Source organism: Prionailurus bengalensis, chromosome C1, assembly GCF_016509475.1.
Source record: "Prionailurus bengalensis isolate Pbe53 chromosome C1, Fcat_Pben_1.1_paternal_pri, whole genome shotgun sequence".
NCBI classification, from domain to species: domain Eukaryota; kingdom Metazoa; phylum Chordata; class Mammalia; order Carnivora; family Felidae; genus Prionailurus; species Prionailurus bengalensis.
The window spans coordinates 194,026,674-194,049,222 of NC_057345.1; the positions used below are offsets into that span (position 1 = coordinate 194,026,674).

Below are 22,549 nucleotides of genomic sequence, written 5' to 3' on the forward strand. Positions count from 1 at the left end.
ACTCAACGAAGTATTGCTAGGCATTGAGAAAAAAAAAGTGTGTGTCTGTGGAATCTTAACAACAACAACAAAAAAGAAACAACTTAGAGAGAACAACAGATTGGTGGTTACCAGAGTCGTGGAGTGAGGGGTGGGGCGAATGGATGAAGGCAGTCAAAGGTACAAACATCCACTTATAAGATATGTACATCCTGGGGACGTAATGTACAGCATGGGGACTACTGTATTGTATATTTGAAAGTTTCTAAGAGAGTAGATCTTAAAAGTCCTCATCACAAGAAAAAAATATTGATGTTAACCAAACATATTGCAGTGATCATTTCCCAATATATATATGTACGTCAAGTCATCGTGTTGACCCCTAAAACTTACACAATGTTATGTGTCAATTATATCTTAGTAAAGCTGGTGGGGGTGGGGGGGAACGGAACAGCTTCCAAAAGAAAAACACAGTAAGACCTTGGTTTGCAAGAATAATTCGTTCCAGAAACATGCTTGTAATCCAAAGCCCTTGTATATCAAAGCAAATTTCCCCATAAGAAATAATGGAAACTCAGATGATTTGTCCCATACCCCAAAAATAGTCGTATAAAAATGGTGATAATGCTGTAATATAATACAAAATAATGAAGAAAATACAAAATTTAAAGAAAAATAAATTAATCTGAACTTACTTTTGAAAACCTTCGTGGCTGGTGGGAGGGAGACAAGAGAGAGGAGAGTTATTGTGTAGGACAACTTTCACTATCACTAACGGAATCACTGCTATCTGTTGGCTGAATGGAATCTTTTTTGTAGCACAGTATTAATAAACTTGTCATATACTATATTGAATGTAACTGGCAATAAGGAGCAGAAGAAAGGGTCTGTATCTGCAGGCAGCCTGACCTAGAATGAAGCAAGGCATTCCTAAGCTTACTCTTGTATGGACAAGCAAAGGACTGTATGTAGGTGCTTTGAAGTGACCAAAACTACCCTAGTGCTGGTTGTGGGCACCTCCCAGCGTTCTGAAAAATCACTGGTTTCAGCCAAACACTGTGGCCTGAGACCAAGCATCTGAGCATGGGAGACGATCACCCACAATCCTATAGACAGAGAGAGGCAGAGAGAAAGGGAGAGAGAACCATGGCCCAGTTGTGATCATGTGACATTTGACATCACGTACTACTTGTATTGCAAATCATCGCTCGTTTATCAAGTTAAAATTTATGAGAGATGTTTGCTCCTTTTGCGGAACACTCACAGAACAAGAGACTCACAATCCAAGGTTTTACTGTAAGTAAGTAAATGTGACAGGTACATAGGAGCATAGAGAAGCGTGTATTCATTAGTAAGAATGCTAAGATAAAAAGTCTGTGCCCCTATAATCTACAGCCATACAAACATGTAGTAAGGACTGAAAGGGAATGTCGAAAAATGAGAGCACTTAGGTTGGAATGATGGATAGTATCTTCTTTTTTTATATGTTATTGCTATTGATAAAAGCTTGTAATATAGAAATGTACTTCCAATGAACTAGACATATGTTTCAATGAATATCACGGCCAACACATATGGGACTCTATTAGAGAAATTTTTCTTTTTAATTTAAGTAGGCTTTTTTTTTTAAGTAGGTTCCCAACATGGGGCTCAAATGCATAATCTTGAGATCAAGAGTTGTGACTCAGCCTGACTGACTGAGCCAGCCAGGCGCTCCTCTTAGAGAATTCTTTACTTTCCCGTCATCTTTTATTTTTAGTCTCTCCCTTTTCCCCCAAACCCCCAAGCAGAGTTCTCGCTTTAGACACTGAAAAGAGGGAAGAGAATTGACTTTCATTGAGTTGGTTAAGAAGACTGGGGCTTGGGGCGGTATCTTGGCCTCAGCCTTCGTCTCTCCATTAGCCCCCACCCTATTGACTAGGGACAACTGGTGTTGCCTCCATCTTGTCTAAAATGGTACATAGGGGCGCCTGGGCGGCTCAGTTGGTTAAGCGTCCGACTTCGGCTCAGGTCATGATCTCACCATCTGTGAGTTTGAGCCCCACGTCAGGCTCTATGCTGACAGCTCAGAGCCTGGAGCCTGCTTCGGATTCTGTGTCTCCCTCTCTCTGACCCTCCTCCATTCATGCTCTGTCTCTCTCTGTCTTAAAAATAAATAAACATTTAAAAAAATAATAAAAATAAAATGGTGGATGAATACAACTTCAAACCCTTCCTTCCAACCAAACCAGCACCCCTCAGCCCTCCTATAAGGAAATTCTGGAGTCACCAGCAGCAGAATGTCGACTGTATAGCAGGCCCCAGGAGGCTTTTTCCTCCATGGAACAGAGGAGAGAATCTTGGGTCTGAAACAACCAGGGTGGCAGTGAAAGAGGAAATAAAAAAGGTCTTGGCAGAAAGTCAGTGAGAGATGACTCTAAAGCTGATGAGGATAAAGAGTGGTCTCAACTCAAAGGTTTGCGCTGGTAGGTTGGCCTTCCCATATCTCCTGGCCCCAAGGCCATCCACCCCCAGAAACACATACTCCAGATTGTCCTGACAAATAGGGATCCTACCTCGCCAACCTTGACTGGCTCAGAAGTGTGAGAATCCCTGACCCCCAAACTGGGCTGGAAGGGAGGTCCAGGGAGGGTCAGGCCAAGGCTGCCGGGGAGGATCAGTTCCCAGCTCTCCAAGCCAGAGGAAACTTTCTGAGGGAACTCCTTCTCAGCCCTGCTCATCTCCTTCCGTGGGTTAGGCAGTTTGCAAAGTTCATGGGTTTCTGTGGGCTGGGCAGACCAGCCTTGTCTAGGCCTTTAGGCAACTTGCTCAACTGTTTCTATGGGAAAATCCATGCTAAATGTCAAAGAACCAACTATAAATGAGCCTTTGGAACTCAGTTGCCCCTAACTGGACCCTGTCCACACAGTCAACGTGAGTGAGGAATTTGTTGGTCATTGCCCACAGGCTTTTGCCAGATGGTTAATTTTTATTGCCATGGCTCGTTTTCTCGCCATACTCTTTCCCAGCAAATAATTGCTTAAACAGAAATTTATTTTTTTAATTCAGATTTTAAAAATAGATAAATAAGACACTACAGATACAGTTAAATCCTCCCAAAACTCCTCCTCAATTTTGTTGCCTATCCTTATTCTTCAGGTGGGACCATTTCCCTGAATTTGGTCTTTCTCATTCTATGCATGATTCGATAGCTTCACTACATATGTACGTACCCATCAGTAACATATAGGTTTGTTTGCATATTTTCAAACTGGATGCAAATGGCGCTCTGGACTTGCATCTCTGTTACTTAGTTTTTGCTCAACATTGTTTTTGAGATTTATTCATATTAACATGGCCCTAGTGAATTTATTTTTTTATTTATTATTGTTTTTTTAATTTACATCCAAGTTAGTTAGCATATAGTCCAATAACAATGTCAGGAGTGGAATCCAGTGATTCGTCCCCTAGGTATATAACACACTGTGCTCATGCCAACAAGTGTCTTCCCCTTACCCGTTTAGCCTATACCCCCACCCACAACCCCTCCAGCAACCCTCAGTTTGTTTTCTATATTGAAGAGTCTCTTGTGTTTTGTCCCCATCCATGTTTTTATATTATTTTTTCTTCCTTTTCCTTCTGTTCATCTGTTTTGTATCTTAAATTCCACATGTGAGTGAAGTCATAGGATATTTGTCTTTGACTGACTAACTTCGCTTAGCATAATACACTCTAGTTCTATCCACATTTAATACTCCATTGTGTGTGTGTGTGTGTGTGTGTGTGTGTGTGTGCCACATCTTCTTTCTCCATTCATCTGTCAATGGACATTTGGGCTCTTTCCATACTTTAGCTATTGTCAATAGTGCTGCTATAAACACTGGGGTGCATGAATTTTTTTTAAGAGTGGGGGGGAGCATGATCAGGGGAGGGGCAGAGAGAAAGAGAGAGAGAGAGGATCCCAGGCAGGCTCCACACTGTCAGCACAGAGCCTGACACAGAGCTTGAATTCACAAACCATGAGGTCTTGACCTGAGACAAAATCAAGAGTAAGACACAACCAACCGAGCTACCCAGGCACCCCAATCTAGTGGATTTATCTTCAATTGTAGCATTCTATTATGTAAATATATCACATTACTATTATTAGAGTAGAGTTGACCCTTGAACAACCATGGGGGTGTGGATGCCCCGCACTGTTGAAAATCTGTGGATACATTTGACTCCCCCAGAATGTAACTGCTAATAGCCTGCCATGGACCGAAAGACTTACCTAACACAAACAGTAGATTAACACATATTTTGTATGTTACATGCATTATATACTGCATTCTTGCAATAAAGTAAGCTAGAGAAAAAAATGTTACCAAGAAAACCATAAGGAAGAGAAAATGCAGTTACAGTACTGTACCGTATTTATTGAAACAAATCTGCACATAAGTGGATCTGCACAGTCCAAAACCACACCAAAGGGTCAACCGTGTTCCATGTTCTATGCCCGTTCCTTTCATTGTGGTATTTAAGTGTAGTATTCTATTACATAAAGATACCATAGTCTGTCCCTCAGTTCTCAGAAGTGGAACAGCTGAGTGGTACAGCACGAACAGAGCAGATGATAACGTCCAATAGCGGTTGAGCAAGGAGCATCCCAGCAGTGGCTGGGACTTCCTGATGTTTCACAACCTCAGACACACCTGGTATTGCCAGACTCCTTTGTTTTTTGCCCACGTGATGGACGTGACGTGTAATCTCATTTTGGGCACGATCTTTTTTCACAAATTGAAAAAGGATTTTTTTCAAAATTCTCTTTTAGGTCAGCGGTTCTCAAAGTGTGTTCCGGGAACCCTGAAAGGCACCTGAGACCCCTTCAGCCAGTCGTTGGGGCCACAACTATTTCCTGAGAGCACCAAGACGTTATGTGCCTCGTTCACTCGCAGTCTCTCACAAGTGCACATGGAATTCTCCAGAGGCACCATGACAGGCACAGGTGCAGCAGACTGTGTGATCACCCAGCTGTCCTCTCTGAAGCCAGACATTAAGGAGGTTGGCAACAGTCTAAAGCAACATCACTTTTCTAAGGACTTTTACCTTGGCAAAGATGATGATTTCTCATTTTTAAAAAATACGGTACCATAATGGGTTTGTTATCGTTCTTACATGAATTAATAAATATTTTAACTATTTTGGTATTAATTTCTAATGTAAACAAATATCACAAGATATACATATAAACAAAAGCTCTCTGAAGTCCTCAGTAATATTTAAGAGTGTCAAGGAGCCCTCCTGAGACCCAAAAATTGAGAAGTCGCTTGGATAGAGTACACACTTTTGTTCTCACTGCCCACTTAATGCCAGCTGACTTTTAGAGGGTGCTTCCTGCCCTGGGCCGTCATGCTAAGTGCCTGAGGGCCACTTTTTCTTTGATCTCCTTGATACTCCTGTAAAGCAGCTACTGTCATTGGCCCCAGCGAGGGAGAGAGCGGGCTGAGGCTGTGGGTGATTGGGTGGTGTGCCTGAGGTCAGGCACGGGGTTGAAGCCCAGCCCCGTGGCCGGCCGGCAGAGGCCCCCCACCCTTCACCAGCCCAGACTCTGTCCTCCTTCTGTACCCCTCCGGCTTTCTCCTCTTAATCATTCTCTGAGTCAACCATCTTGAAACTACTCATCTTTGAATCATCCTCCCCTTTTCCCTTGAAATGAGGTGAATTCCCTTCCCAGGGCAGCAGAGGGGCGGGGGCTCCGAGGCCAGCTTCCTACAGCTGGAGCTGCATGCGGTGAGCATGGCCAGGCCCCAAGCTTCCGGGCAGGGGAGCCAGGAGACCAGGGAGATGCACAGGATGCAGGGCTGGAAACAGAACCCCCCCCCACCTCCCAAGAGGGCGCTGCTAAAAAGGACAGCATTTGCAGGACGAGATCTGGAAGGCCAGATTGCCAAGGCCTCGGAATAGAAAGGTAGATCCTCTTCCTCTGGATTTCTTTGCTTCGGGCCCATAGGTGGAGAGGAAGTGTTAAAGCCAGACATCTGCCTCTTACTCATATCCATCTCTTAATCTCTCTTCCCACTCACTGACTTTGTTCATTCAGCAAATACAATGGTGTGATAAGTGGGTTGTGGCGGGGTAATAATAACAGCTGACATTTACTGGTGCGAAAGGACGCAGGTGCCTGGAAATGGGGCTGGAGAAGAAAATGAGAGCCAGCTCCTGAAGGAAAGAGATTTTACAAGGAAAGTTTAATCAAAGGAGCAATCTGTTCGGATTCGCTCTTTACAAAGATCCTCTGGCTGCAGAGTGGAGAATGCATTGCAGAAGAGCGAAGCGGAGGCAGAAAATAACGGTGCCTGGAATCGGCATGGGACTAGTAGGGACGGATGAAGTCAAGTAATGGAGGGGCGGCCAGAAGCAAAGATGTGAATGGCTTCTGGTATGCCTCAGATGATTGCCATAGCCTCCTAACTGGATTGCTCACCACCGGGAGTCTTTTCCTTCCAATTAACCCTGGATATCACCACCAGATTAACCTTCCTTATATACGACTTATCACTATAGGAGTCCTAAACACACTACTGATTAAATGCATTTGCTCTAGAGCCAAGTAGCCTGGGTTCAAATCCTATGTCAAGCACTTTCCTGTGCCCAAGTTTCCTCACTTAAAAAATGAGACACAGGGGCGCCTGGGTGGCGCAGTCGGTTAAGCGTCCGACTTCAGCCAGGTCACGATCTCGCGGTCTGTGAGTTCGAGCCCTGCGTCAGGCTCTGGGCTGATGGCTCGGAGCCTGGAGCCTGTTTCCGATTCTGTGTCTCCCTCTCTCTCTGCCCCTCACCCGTTCATGCTCTGTCTCTCTCTGTCCCAAAAATAAATAAAAAACATTGAAAAAAAATTAAAAAAAAAAAAATGAGACACAGGGTTGCTATGGGTCAATGTATACAAGAGCACTTATACCATTATCTATATACAAGAATCTTCAATTAAAACATTTAAACTATTATAGCATTTGTGTACTCAGAAACCATCAATAGAAAACCTTCTATTTCCATTTTAAAATTCTGCGGCCTCCCTCTCCAGAGCCTTCATAATCCAGGCTCACCACGTTACCCAGCCGCATCAGATTCTGTTCCCCAAATGCGTCCATAAATACACCAGACACAGCACCTTTGTGCCTTGGTCACGCTGTTTCCCTCATTTCAAATGCCTTTCCTTTCCCCATCTCCCCTCCCCAATTCTTCTGTCCCTTTAAATGCTCATCACCACTTGTAGAACAATGACTCCAAGTGCAATGACTGGTGACCATACCTGTGTAATCATTTTGCTCCAAGCAGGACAGCATGTCGTTCCTCCCAGGAGGCTATCACCCCAAATAACTCACAAAGCCACTCACGCTCATACTTGTCACTGCTTTCTAAATGCCAAGTACTCACAGAAGGCCCAGAGCATAAACTTGTCTTTCTCATGCTTCGTGGAGCACCATGGATGCCCTCAGAAGCCCATAAATAAAAAATAACTTTGGTATGAGTTAAGTTTTCATCAGGACCATCAGCTATGAAATATTTAAAGGCCCTCTTGGGTTATTAAACCAAACCAATGTTGTGTGTTAAACAGAGACAGGACCAAAAATATATGAATTAATTGACCAAAATATATTTTAAGGGAAGCAAAGACTTAGCCTAAACAGGACTTCATAATGCATATGTGCCCTTCTACACTTCATGTCTTTTTATTTTTATGGCTTTATTGAGAAATGATTGACAAACAAGAGACTGCCCAATATTAAAGTGCGCAGTTTGATAAATCTCATGTTTTCTTAACCACAAAGCTTTGTAACAATCAGCATTTGTATCAGACTACTTGAAACTCCCTTCTATTTTCAAACATGATCCTGAAATGATAGAACCCAAGTTTGCCTACAATGGAGGCTCTCTGCACCTGTTAGTTACTAGAAATTCCTCTTGGTTGGGAAAATATGTTCCAGAATGTGAAACTCAGAAACCGAAAGGATTTCTTTTTCATCGACAAATTAGAGCTTTGCATTTTCAACCCAGGACATTGGAGGCACTTGATTTGTTCTTGGCTTGGAATTGGGGCCCTCCTTAACTATAATCTCTCTATAGATTGCACTCAGTTCAATAGAAGGAGCTTGTTGAGAGACAGAGGAGAACTTCTCTGAGTGTTTTCAGAGAGGTTCACACTGAGAGAATGCCGACCGGTGGATCCTGGCAAATGTTTACTTTTTATTGATTCGCTTATTCAACCAACATTTACTGAGCCCCTGCTTTCTGCTGCTGGGTAGCCCTGCCCCATCAGCGGTTTAGAAACTACTGTGAGACATAAGACACAAATTTCCAGTCCTCACAGTGATCCAGCAGGCAACTGTATCCACCTTCCCAGATTCTTAACTTCTCAATATTTTTTCCATGGAATATTCTGTCTGGAACTGAAGTCTTTCCCCGAGTTCTAGCCAGCTTAGGGTAAGCCCCAACTGTCAATGACTTTCTCAAAAAAAAAAAAAAAAGGCTCCTATTTCCCAAGCCCACAGCTGCCGGCTAATGTCCGGTTGTGAATGGACTCATCACCCAAAGTGGCCCAACCACTGGGTCACCTTGGGCACCTGTCAAAATTACAGATTCTTCGGCCCCAACCCAACCCGATTTGAATCAGCAGTTCTGGGGGAAGGGAGGATTTCCAGGTGAGGAAACTGAGGCTCAAAGAGACTAAATCATAGACTGACATCCATACGTGTGAGTACAGAGCCAAGAAAGGACCCCAGATTTGTTCAGTCCTTGATGCTATAATTAGACACAGGAGGGGGTGTGGAGCCATGTTTGCTGCAGCCCCACCCCCCATCTTGAGTCACAGCCTCTTTATTCCATTTCCCGGAGTCATACATTTCCTCAGCCTCTTCAGAACGTAATCCCGGGTCATGAACTCAAAAGCCCACAATAGACAGGAGGGCACAGGGAAGGACTAGAACAGATTGTGGTGGGGTGAGTGCAGCATCGGAGGAAGGCAAGGAGTCTGGGAAACCAAAGAGTCCTTCCATGTCCAAGCGGGCACCTGCTACTCACCAACCAGCTGTCTCCCAGTGAGAACGTGGGCCCAACAAGATCCAGATTTTCAGGTGAAATCTCAAAATGCCACTCCCATGGTGGCCTTACGCTGTATAACACTCTGTCTCAGAGATTCGAGAGAGAAAATCTGTGGTTGGTCTTGAAGAAGCAAGTCGCTATGCTGTGAACTGCCTGTGGAGGGGGCCACAGGGCAGGGAACTACAGGCAGTCTCTAGGAAGTGAGGGTCTCAGGCCTAGGTCCAAGGAACCGAATTCTGCCAACAAACCCTGTAAGCTTGGACAAAGATCCAAAATTCCAGAAAAGAATGCAGCGCAGCCAGCATTTTGCTTAGACTTTTGTGAGACCTTAGGCAGAGGACCCAGCTAAGCCATGCCCTGACTCTTAACTTACAGAAGCTGCAAGATGATAAATGTGTGTTATTTTAAGCTACCAAGTTGTGGTCATTCTTACAGAGCAATAGAAAACCAATACACTCTCTGAGCTCTGCTCTTCTCAGACAGGGCTTCAAACTCCAGAGGTTCCTTCTCCCCATCTGCCATCGACATTTCCATCCTTAACCACCCGAGTCTCAGCTGGCTGCCAAGAGAGAAATTAATTGGACAAACTGATTTGCCATTTATGACTTATCTCCCCCTGCTAGGGAGTCTTTGCATTTTGAAAGAGAGGGCTTGGAGAGACACTGGCTCAATCAAAGGTACGATTGACTCAAAATGATAGAATTTCAGAAAATCACTACAGAAAAGTAGAAGTAATTTGGTGCCTGGAGATTGTCCCAATGGACCTCAAGCCACACCACTGTCTTTACCTAGCAATAAAGTCAGCCCAGCCAAAAACACTCTAAACTTGGAACGGGAGCCAGGAGCCACCTAATTAGGAAGACTTATTAGGGAAAGTCTCCATTTTCCTCTTTGTTACATAGGAGCCAAGACTGCCCCTGCCTGCCTCAAAAGGTTGTTGTTGCACTGTTGGTGGGAATGCAAACTGGTGCAGCCGCTCTGGAAAACAGTGTGGAGGTTCCTCAAAAAATTAAAAATAGATCTCCCCTATGACCCAGCAATAGCGCTGCTAGGAATTTGCCCAAGGGATACAGAAGTGCTGATGCATAGGGGCGCTTGTACCCCCAATGTTTATAGCAGCACTTTCCACAATAGCCAAATTATGGAAAGAGCCTAAATGTCCATCAACTGATGAATGGATAAAGAAATTGTGGTTTATATACACAATGGACTACTACGTGGCAGTGAGAAAGAATGAAATATGGCCCTTTGTAGCAACGTGGATGGAACTGGAGAGCGTTAAGCTAAGTCAAATAAGTCATACAGAGAAAGACAGATACCATATGTTTTCACTCTCATGTGGATCCTGAGAAACTTGACAGGAACCCATGGGGGAGGGGAAAGGAAAAAAAAAAAAGTTAGGGAGGGAGCCAAACCATAAGAGACTCTTAAAAACTGAGAATACACTGAGGGTTGATGGGGGTGGGAGGGATGGGAAAGTGGGTGACGGGCATTGAGGAGGGCACCTTTTGGGATGAGCACTGGGTGTTGTATGGAAACCAATTTGACAATAAATTTGATATTAAAATAAATAAATAAATAAATAAATAAATAAATAAGGTCATTGTGACGATCATACCAGTTGATGTGTGCATGTAAGGTAATGGAAAATACATATTGGTCTCTGCCCCCCCATTACTGGCACAGAGGTCCTTTGTAACTTCCTAGGTGATAGGGATGTCTTGTGTTCTAATAAGGTGAATCCGGGTGGGCTCCTGGTTGTCTCCTGGATGAAAGGTAGTCACGGGAGAGACTAGGCCATGATTAGAAGCTTGGAATTTTCAGCTCCACACCCCCCCCCTCCATTCTCTTGAGGAGGGAGAAGGGCTAGAAATGTAGCTAATCACTGATCGTGTCTCATGAAATCATCATGAAATCCCCATGTAATGGGGTTCAGGCAGCTTCAAGGCTAGTGAATACATCCATGTACTGGAGGGTGACACACCCCAACTCCATGGGGACAGAATCTTGGGACCCTCCCAGACCTTACCTTATGTATCTCTTCACCCGGCTCTTCACCTGTTTCCTTCATCAGATCCTTCAATAAACTGTTAAGCATAAGTGTTTCCCTGAGTTCTGTGAACCGCTCTAGTAAAACTAATCAAACCTGAGGAAGAGGCCATAAGAACTTCAATGGTCAATTGGATAGAAGTTGTGGGTAGCCTGGGGACCTACAATCTGCGTTTCCTGACCGAACTGTTGACCTGTGGGATCTGACCCTAATTCCATGTAAGTAATGTCAGAATTAAGTCGAACTGTAGAACACCCACTGGTGTCAGAGAATTGCTTGGTGGGGGTCACATATCTGGTGATCGATGTGTCAGAGGCATTGCAAATGTGATAGGCACGTAACAGTAAAGGAAAACACAGGGAGGAAAAGACTGAATTTTTCTACTCAATGTGAAATCACTCTGTAAGTAAAGAAATATATTCATAAAAACAAAATGAAGTGATATGGCAACCACAGGTCACTTAAGCCAAAAAGATCCCGGTGCACACATTATGATTTCAGCCTTGCAGCTTCACTACTGACCTTGCCCCGTCTATTGTCAGACCTTTGTTTCCTGGCCACCTCTCAGTTTCAGCCAGAGGCTCCCAGCATCCATGCAGCTGACAAAGGCCAGGGAGGACTGAGATGACACTCACCTTACACCCCAGCACGTGCTAATCAGGGAGGAAGAGGCCTTTGGGAAGGTCATGCAGATGTCTGCAGAGTCCCCTGACACCAGACCAAAAATAGCCCATCAGAGTCCCCAGGCTCCGAAAATGAAATCACCCCTAGAGGTAGCGAGAGCCCAAGTCCTTCAGACCCAAACAGTCAGGGCCCTGAGACCTCTAGAACTCTCTCTCATCAGCAGGGATTCACTGTAGCCAAATCCCCATTTCAAATGGCAGGAGCAAGCGACCACATTTCTCTGATGTCTATGTGGCTTAGCGCAAAACCCACATTAGGCAAGGTATTTTATTGTATTCAAATGGATAAGAAAAAGAGTGGGAAGGAAGGACAGATGATGATTTATCCTCTTTGTAGTCAAACAGACAGAAAAAAACAAAAACAAAACACATGAGCAGAAATAAGCCATTCCTGTTTTAAAGCCAGGGGTGGAAGTCAAGGATCACACGACTGATTGGAAGAGGCAAAAACCCCTCATCTCTCACCTAAATTATTAAATTGTAGAATTTAGTAAGGATAGTAACATAATAGTAATTCTAAAACCAGCCATGACAATACTAAACATTTACTGAGCTCAACATGTGCCTGGCCCGGTGTTGAATGGTTTCCATGCATGCTCTCTCTCAATCCTCACCACAGCCCTGAAGGAAAGCCACCATTATTGCTTTTATTTAACTGATGAAGAGGGGCGCTTGGGTGGTTCAGTCGGTTAAGTGTCTGACTCTTGTTTTCAGCTCAGGTCATGATCTCATGGTTTGTGAGTTCGAGGTTCAAGCCCCATGTCAAGCTCTGTACTGGCAGTGAGGAGCCTGCTTGGGATTCTCTCTCTCTCTCTCTCTCTCTCTCTCTCTCTCTCTCTCTCTCCCCCTCCCCTGCTTTCTCTCCGTGTCAAAATAAATAAAAATAAAACTTTTTAAAAAATAAATCATTAAAAAAAATAAATAATTGATGAAGAAACCAAAGCTTGGCGAAGTTAGACAATTATACAAGGTCATATACAACTAACAAACAGTAAAGCTGGCTCTTGAAGCAGGCTAGGTCTGCCTCCAGAGCCTGGGCTCTTCTCCATTATGCCATCTTGCCCCCCCAAAATGGATGGGCACAACTCTGCCCCCTTGACCACAAATCTGCTCCTGCTTCTCCCACCCTTGTTCTCCCAAGAGCCTTGTCAGATGTGCCTGGAGAAAGGATTCCCTGCACAGTTCCCCGAACCTCAAGATGACCTTCCCTTCTTCAGAGAAAAGGCAATAAGCCCCACACAATACCTGTTAATATTAACAGTAGCATCAACACCATTGGTACTTGCTCCTCTCCAGAAATGAAACATACTGTTTTCAGGAAGTGAGAATCTTCTTTATTGGAGGCAATCTAGATAACTCAGCTTCACCCACAACTTGGTGCCAATAAACAAATGGATATAGTCTTGGCAACTGAGGAAGAAATTTGTTGGCTTTGCCTGGAACACTTTCCCTGCGTGGCCAGGACTTGACCCAAAAGTAATAATACCTTTTTATATTGTTGAGGTACTTTGCAAAACTAGATTTGGTTGTGTCATCTTCTTTAAAGACTTAAAATTAGTAAGCAAGAGACAATTGAAGGCTAATAGGTTTATAGTAACATCGAAGAAAGAAGCATAGGTTAAAAAAGTATCCAACGTTCGCAACCTGAAATTAATAGTGCATTGGAAGAATGTCAAGTTTAGGCAGAAATGAGAGCAAAAACCATAGGCGCCATAGTAGCCTCTGTATGGCAGAGTAGATGATCATTAAATGGACATATGGTACCCAAAAAGATCAGCGTTCACTTGAGGTTGCTTTCTCGGTGTTGCTGTTCCACAGAACAGATCTAGTCCTTCGTGTTACAGGGAGTTTCCAGGATTATAGTGGGGACGTGTCTCTAATTATAAAGAAGAAAGGGAAGAAGTCAAGGGTGAAAGATTAGAAGGAAGACTGAGGGAAAAGGAAGGAAGGAGAAAAAAGAGGAAAAGCAAAAAACGTGGACTGCAAGTGAAGCCCAGTGGGGACAAGTCAAGTCTGTATCACGACAATAAAAAGATTTTCAAATTTCCAAGTATGAAACTTCATGAAACGTAGGTATTAAAAAAAATATAAAAACAAAAAAAATCAGATAGCATATTGGAACTCTTGGTATCAGAATCTAACCTGTAATTCAGAAAATAATAATCGCGATGTTTAATGCCACAGGAAGGAGTGGAAGGTCATGGTAAGAGGGAATATTAGTTTGAATGATATCTGTACTATATAGGTAAACTAAATAGCAGTTTTCCAATTTTCGGTTTTCATAATAATAGCTATCATTTCTTAAGTGCCTTGTGTACCCATCTCTTTGCTAAACACTATTTTTAATACTCTATTTGATTTCATCTTCCCAACAGGTGTACCAGATAACTATAATCATCCTCATTCATGTGTGAGAAAATGGAAAATGAGAGAGGGTACGTTCCTCAAAGATGCCCAGGCAGTAAGAGGCAGAGCTGCTCCTGAGGGCCAGCCCCGTGTGACCGGACTACTCTCAAACCTGCCCGGTCATAAGCGTCACCACCCCACCACCAGCATCCACAACAACACCTACTGAGCAGTTTACGTGGAGGGTCACCTCTAACCCCCACCATAACTCCTTGAGGTGGTAGCTATTGTCGCTCCCGCTTTACAGAATGGGAAACTGAGTCTCAGTTTAATAATGATTTAATAATGCCCATGTTCACCCAGCTAGTAAGGTGCTAGGGTTAGGATATGAACTCAGACAAGCTGACTTCATATGCCAAACCGCTGCATGCTTCAATATTCCATACATTTCAGAAATATGAGACTTTCAAACGTACTTACACAAATAATACGGAACTAGCGTCTCAATGAATGTGAATGAGTGGCTTGCCCTTTTGCACTCTGAACATGAGAATTAGCATTGAAATCAGATCAAATTCAGTTACAAGTCACCTAATGCAGGGACCCGTCAGTTGTGTTTTATTTCCAGTTTCTCATTTTGGTGGAAAATGCTGTAACGAGTTCATTGCGATAAATCACATTAATAGCCTATCGGAATTAGACATTCAAAAAAGGAGCTGATGGCGAGTCTTACTATCTTTCTAAAGCAACAGTACATGAACAAACTCAAAGCAATATTCTAAACAGAAGACAGTGAAGAAATCTGGAAACCCTTCCCTGCTACAGGCTTTGAGGTGTATGTATGTTTGTGGACACAAACAACCTGGGCCAGTAGGTCTCGGTAAATGATTGGGACTTCAGCCATATTTGTCTGGCAATGAGCAGGAAAATTAACAAACTCTGAAGAGTTCAGCTTCTTCCTTTTCCACTCTTCCTGCAGCTACACTTTCACAATACATTGACCAAGTTGTAGGTGTTTATCTATCTAATGACCGAGAGGTACTCTAGAACGCACACATTCTATGAAACGTGGCTCAGTCAGGAGGAGACAGGCTATGCTGCATTAAAACGTGAGCCAGTGACTTCGCCCAGGAAAGTTACATTTCTTGCTCCCACAGAGTGCTATGTCAACTGAACAACTCCCCAGAGTACCCGTCCTTCTTTGGGGACACAGTCATCCAGGCTGCTTCACTATCTCGGCACCTGGCCTGCAAGCTCACAGCAGCACTGGGAGCGGAAAAAACAGAGCGACAGGATCCCACACAGGCTCTGACCAGCACATCTGCTACTCTGCTGACAGTTCAAGGGCCAGCATTTGACTCACGGATGAGAGGGCCCAGAAACGTAAGGAAGCACACGCATGCCTAGCGGGGAATAAATGTCTGACACCGAGCATCATATACACGTTTCTGAATTATTACTACCACTGTCGCTGCTGTCACTACGAATACCATTTATTTATTAAAACCGAAGTTTGTTTCATTCTTTTTTTTTTTTAAAGAACAAATTTGGGGTCTTCTTAATTCCACTAAGATCATTTTGCTTCATTAATTTTGCTTCTGTATTTAAACGTCTGCAAACTCGTCCGTTCTTTGGGATTTTGTTGTTGTTTCTTTTGTATCTTTTTAAGCTGGGTACTTGATGTTCAATCTTTCTTATTTTCTAATAACCTTCGGGCGAGAAATTTCTCTCTGAATGCCACATGGGCTGCTTTCTACAGTTTTGATACCTGCTACTTTCCTTGCGGTTTCATTCTGAATATTTTGCGATTTTACCCCGACTCCCTCTTTTTTTTTTTAATTTTTTTTAACGTTTATTTATTTTTGAGACAGAGAGAGACAGAGCGTGAATAGGGGAGGGGCAGAGGGAGAGGGAGACACAGAATCCAAAACAGGCTCCAGGCTCTGAGCTGTCAGCACAGAGCCAGACACGGGGCTCGAACTCACGGACCGCGAGATCATGACCAGAGCCGAAGCCGGACGCTTAACCGACTGAGCCACCCAGGCGCCCCCTGACTCCCTCTTTTATCCAAAAAGTGAATTACTTAGGAATGTGTTTTAATTCCCAAATGTATAGATTTTGAGTGACTCTCTTGTTGTTAATTTATAATCATATTACATTGTAATTAAATAACATGATACCACCTATATGATAATAAAAGACAAGGGGTGCCGGGTGGCTCAGTCGGTTAAGCACCCGACTTTGGCTCACGATTCATGAGTTCAGGCCCCATGTCAGGCTTTCTGCTGTCGGTGCAGAGCCTGCTTTGGATCCTCTGTCTCCCTCTCTCTCTGTCCCTCTCCTGCTCTCTCTGTTTCTCTCTCAAAAATAAATAAACATTTAAAAAAATATTTAACATGTAATTTCTTTTGTAGCCCATTAGTGCTCTATTTATCTCACTCTCTAAAACAAGGTAAATAATTACATTGGGAGCTTTTACCAAAAAACCTATAGCCCAATGCTTCTTCAGACTACTGGGTCCAAATCTCCAGGGGCAGGGCTAGGCATTGTATTTTCACCTGCCCCTTCACGTCCACCACAGCAATCACATACACCACTGGTTGAAAACCTCTGCTCCAATGATTTTGTAGATCTGGAGTTTGAGGAACTGGGAGATTAGGAAAAAGATTGCAGGAGGAGCAGACTGGGTTGTAGCAGAAATGAACAGCTCTTCCTGGTCATATTAAGTAACTGTATCTGTTCAGCACTGTATCTCCCTTATTGCATACACAGTGCCTGGCACAGAAAAGGCACCAAGAAACATGGATGATTAGATCAATCACGTTGCCTATGCAACTATGAGCATTACATAATGATAGGTAATAGTGTGTATAACAGAAATAAACTTTATTTCATCCTCTGAAATACCAATCACTTGTGAGAAGGTGTGACAACATTTCCGTTACTTTTGTATCTTCTCCCCATGCACAATGTTGAGCACACAGCAAACACTTCATAAATACGTCTTAAATGTAATTTATAAACACATGCTTTCATTTTTTTCTATTGCCGCCGGAATAAATTATCACAAACACGTTGGCTTAAGAGAACGGAAATTGATTATCTCAGAGTTCGGGAAGTCAGAAGTTCCACATGGGTCTCCCTGGACTAACCAAGGTGTCAGCAAGGCTACATTCCTTTCTGGAGACTCTAGAAAAGAATCTATTTTTCTCCCCTTTTCCACTTCCAGAGGCTGCACATGCCTTAGCTTGTGGCTCCCTTCAAAGTCATCCGTGGGAGGCCTTCCTCACAGTGCCATTTCCCTGTTTCTGAGTTTTGTTTTGTTTTGTGTGTGTTTTGTTTTGTTTTGTTTTGTTTTGTTTTGCCTCTGCCTTGCCCTGTAAAGGAATCCCATGATTACATTGGCCCACCAGATAATCCAGCATAATCTCATTATTTTAAGGCCAGCTGATGAGCAAGTTTAATTCCATCTGCAGCCTCCATTCCTCTTGCCATGTAGTGAAACATACACACCATTTCTGGGCAGGAATACCTTTGCAGGGGGCCCTTATTTGGTCTACCACAACATGTAAAACAAAACAAAACACCCAGGAAGAACAGAGGAAGAAATACTGGGCAAGAAGTGAATGGCCAAAATGGAGTGGTAACATTAATAACAATAATAAGTAACAAGATTCTGGAACAAAGCAAAAAGTTCTCTAGTCAATGCTACTAACTAAATTTCAAGGGAGCACTGGGAGCACACACATGCACACACACTCACGAAGCCACTAATATCCTGGTTAACTGATGCCACAGCTGGGATATAACCATTTCCTAATTAGACAAACTGAGCAAGAAATGAGTGACATTTTGTTATATATAGAACTTTCGCAGAAAAAGTTCCCAAATTCCTTTCTTACTGGAGACAGATTATTTTCTTGCCCCCTCCATTCCAGCTCACCTCTAACATTTCTGGAAATTTTCTAGGAGGATGGATAAAAGTCTCAATACTTGCTTACCTGACTTAACGCATCACTGTGCAAGGATGGCCGGTGACTGTCCCCGCGTACTCACGAAATGGAGCATCACCGCCCTGGTTTACAGGCGAAGTCTGGTCAGCATCACCCCCTGGTGCAGAGAGGCAGAGAAATCATTCTCTGTGGTTACCCAACCAATTTGCTGGATGAAACTTCTCGGCTAAAACTCCATGGAAACCAGTTGTTTGGACAGTGATGTTCCCCAGAGATTTTAGAATCAACGTTTTCATCATTTGAAACCTACATATTGGGAAATCTCTCCAAAATATTGCGCAACAAGAACAATGGTACTGAATCAATACTGCGTGAAAAGATACAACAGTAAAAAACAAATCCTTCATTTCCACGCCTTGGAAAGAGCACTCCGAACGTGATTGCGACAATTCTTTCTGGCTGTGAACCTCCGTTCTTTTCCTGTTCCACAGAGTCGGTAAAATACCAGTATTCTTTTGCATGTTTGGGACATTTAAAAAAAAAAAGGTTTTGGGTTGTTGTTTCTGCTGTGTTGTTTTTGTTGCCGTCTGTGGTCCCCTTCTGGTTTGAGCTGGCAGTGTGGCTTCCTTGAGTGGCTTCCTTCCCCTTGTCATTTGTGGAAATAGTGACTAGGATACCAAGCTAGTTAGAACTGTAAGCAAAGTGAGATTGGACAGGCTAACAAAGCTGTCTCTTACAAGTACGTGAGATTTCAGCCCAAGCCGGAGTGACATTGCACACACGACTGCCCATTCCAGCTGGAATTTGTGACTCTTTGACACCTATTTGGCTATTTTTACCTCTTTTCTATTTTTGCTCTGAATAGGTTAGTGCGAATTAGTTATGTTTTGGCAAGATGAAATATTGCTATATTTTTTCAATGTGCCAAAGTCCTGAAATGGGATGAAAGTTCCTTGGTTCTGGGACCAGAGCGGGGCGGGGGGAGCCCCTTTCAATGTTTATGACAACTTGATATAAAACCAGTGTAAATATCCATTAATAGAATACGTAAGTGTGGTTCATCTGTATGATGATGTGGCTATGGGCTGTGTATACCACATACACATACGCTGACTGGAAAATATGTTTATTGTCATATTGTTTTGTTAGGGGAGGAGGGAGCTTGTGGATAGAAAAATGTTTCCCTCTTTGTCCCCCAGCAGACAGTCCTGAGATGTAGTTCATAAGCCCCTCGGGAGGTGCCAGCAGGTCAGTAATGCATCCTTCTGTTGGCTGTCCCTCTTTCCCCGATTCACTCCCTCAGTCCTTACCCCTGCTCCCTGCCATCATCTCCCTGCCATCACAAAAGCCTTTGTCTCAGGTTTTGCTTTTGAGAGAAGCTGGGCTGCCTGGGTGGCTCAGTCAGTTAAGTTCAGTTAAGTTCGACTCTTGGTTTTGGCTCAGCTCATGATCCCTCGGTTTCATGAGTTCGAGCCCCCCATCAGGCTCCGTGCTAACAGCGCGGAGCCCGCTGGGGATTCGCTGTCTCTCCCTCTCTCTCCGCCCCTCTCTGACTCACACTGTCTCAGTCTCTCTCCAAATAAATAAACTTAAAAAAAAAAAAAGACACTGTCAAATGAGAACATGATGTTTAGAGCTGCTGTACCCACCTTGCAACCCCGAGGGGAAGACAAAGAGAATTGCCAAGAAACTGACCCAGATCTATGGCATCACTGGGCTACAAGAACAACCGTGTACCTCTAGACATCTTGTTCCATGAAAAGAATAAACCCCTATTAAGTCACTCGCTCTTGGGGTTTCTGTTATTTGCAGCCAAAAGTACTTTAATTTTTTTTTAACATTTATTTATTATTGAGAGACAGAGACAGAGCATGAGCATGGGAGGGGCAGAGAGAGGGGGAGACACAGAATCCGAAGCAGGCTCCAGGTTCTGAGCTGTCAGCACAGAGCCCGACGCTGGGCTCGAACTCACAAACTGAGAGATCATGACCTGAGCCAAAGTCAGATGCTTAACCCACTGAGCCACCCAGGTTCCCTCCAAAAACACCTTAAATGATACTCATGACCGATCAACATCCTTCTTGGGAATGCTTTATTTAGCTGAAGGCAAGGGATAAGCCCTCTGCACGGGAAGCTTGGAGTGGGGAGCCAGGCAGCTTCTCGTGACCAGAGTTCCAGCTTGTGGAGAATGCTGGTCTGAGAGAAGCAGAGACAAAAGGCCAAGAGACTGAGTCCTGTGGTTTAAATTCTTCTGCCAGTGAGTTCCTCTTTTTGCCCCAAATGGTCGAGGTAGAGTTTCTATCACTTGCAAACAGAAGTCCCACCTAAGTATGAGCGCATCCTTGTTAAAAAAAAAAAAAAAAAAAAAGAGGGAGTGTAGTGTGTGAGCATATGTTCCTCTAAGCATGCAAAAAAAATGCGGATAGATGTGCTGACAGTAACTAGTAAGACTGGGTCATCATTTCTCTGGGAGAGTTGGAACAGAGTAGGTTCGGGACACACGCATCATGTTTACTTTATAATCTTCTCGATGTTTAAACTTGTTCTTACCAGCTTGTGCCATTTATGTAATTTTAAGAGGCTAAAAACTTCAGAAACCCTAAGCTAATAAGTGTGTGTTGCTTTGTGCCGTTAAATTTGAGATATGCGGTAACTGGAAACTAAGAGGCGCGATTCATTACAAACTTGAGAACCCCTGCTTTACAAACGACCCAGCAAACCTCAGACAGCCAACCACAGATTCCCAGACCACATAAAACTAGCAACAACGTGCCCAGTAAGGGACTGAGGCTGGGAAGTTGTATCCAATCTGCCTCTGACTACGGCCCCCAACCACCCCCCCCCACAAACATAGTTTCCATTTCCCCAAAAGCCAACCCTAGTAAATCCACAGTGTGAGTTTTATTTTTTTTTATTTATTTATTTTTTAATGTTTATTTTTGACAGATAGAGAGAGAGAGAGAGACAGAGCATGAGCGGGGGAGGGGCAGGAAGAGAGGGAGACACAGAATCCAAAGCAGGCTCCAGGCTCCGAGCCGTGAGCACAGAGCCCGACGCGGGGCTCGAAGTCAAGGACTGCGAGATCATGACCTGAGCTGAAGTCGGACGCTTAACCGACTGAGCCACCCAGGCGCCCCACAGTGTGAGTTTTAAACAAACAAACAAAACAGCATGTTTGCTATACAAATAAAAGCAAGCTCATCCACTCACCCCTCTCCAGCCCAGTGCATTTCTAGACAGAAAAATCTAGAATGGCCACAGCCCCAAGCGTCTGCACAAGTAGCCTGCATCACTCAAGGAGGTGAGCAGTATGCCGGGCCAACCTAAGCACCCAGGCTGGTGGGATGGAACCAGGACCAGAAAGGAAGGGGTCATGGGAAACTGATACGGCTGGCTCAGCCACAAGCCACTAGGTAAATGGACCAAAGTGCGTAATTGTAAGGACATGACACTCTCAGGGCAGAGATGGCGTCACCAAGTGGAGCACAGACAGCTAAAAGAAAGGCAGGTGACAGTTCTGAGCAATGCCAGCTGGACCCCAAATGTTGGCTGGAGGAGGCCAGGAGGAGGACACAGGGAGAGCAGCAAGATCTTGTGTGAGGCCAAGGGGCTGGAGACAGCACCTGAGGATAGGTGGGACCCAGAATTCCAGGCAGGGATACCGAGGCAGAAGTTCAAGGGTCTGGACAGCAAGAGCTACAGGTGCATACTTACTGGATGGCGAGTGCTCGTATTTTGCTTCATTCTCCCAAAAACCCCGTGAGGGGGGAATTTTTATTATCTCCATTTTTCAGATGAAGAAACTAAGGTAGGCAGATGTGTGATTTGCTCAAAATCACACAGCCCAGTATATTAGTCGGCTCAGGCTGCTGCAGCACAGCACCATGGCCTGGGTGGTTTCAGAACAAAAATTCATTTCCTCGGCATTCTGGAGGCTCAAAGAGCAAGATGGCTGTGCTTGGCAGAGTTGTTCTCTGGTGAAGCCTCTCTTCCTGACTTGCGGACGGCCGCCTTCTTGTCGCCCTCGTACAGACTTTCTTTCATGTGGGGAAGAGAAAGATCACTGGCTTCTCTTTCTCTTCTTTTTTTTTTTTTTTTACTAAAAAAATTCTTTTAATGTTCATTTATTTTTGAGAGAGAGAGACACACACACACACAGAGGGCAAGCAGAGAGGTGGAGAGAGAGGGAGACACAGAATCTGAAGCAGGCTCCAAGCTGTCAACACAGAGCCTGATGCAGGGCTCAAACCCATGAACCATGAGATCATGACCTGAGCTGAAGTCAGACGCTTAACCGACTGGGCCACCCAGGCACCTCTCTCTCTCTTCTTATAAGGACACCCATCCTATCAGATTAGGGGCCCACCCTTATAAACTCATTTAACCTTAGTGACCTTCTTAAAGGCTCTATCTCCAAGTACAGTCACATTGGGAGCTAAGGCTTCAGCATATGAACTTGGGGGGTGGAAGGAGGAGGC

The 22,549-nt window shown here is 44.1% G+C and overlaps 1 long non-coding RNA gene across 1 annotated transcript in view; it reads right to left on the minus strand.

Moving 5' to 3' along the window:
- The window catches only part of LOC122481694, a 42,525-nt gene extending 21,621 nt beyond the window's left edge, over positions 1-20,904 (minus strand). Inside the window, exon 1 of the long non-coding RNA XR_006296911.1 lies at positions 18,120-20,904. This is a non-coding gene — a long non-coding RNA (uncharacterized LOC122481694). The remainder of the gene's footprint in view (positions 1-18,119) is intronic.
- Between the last annotated feature and the right edge of the window lie 1,645 nt (positions 20,905-22,549).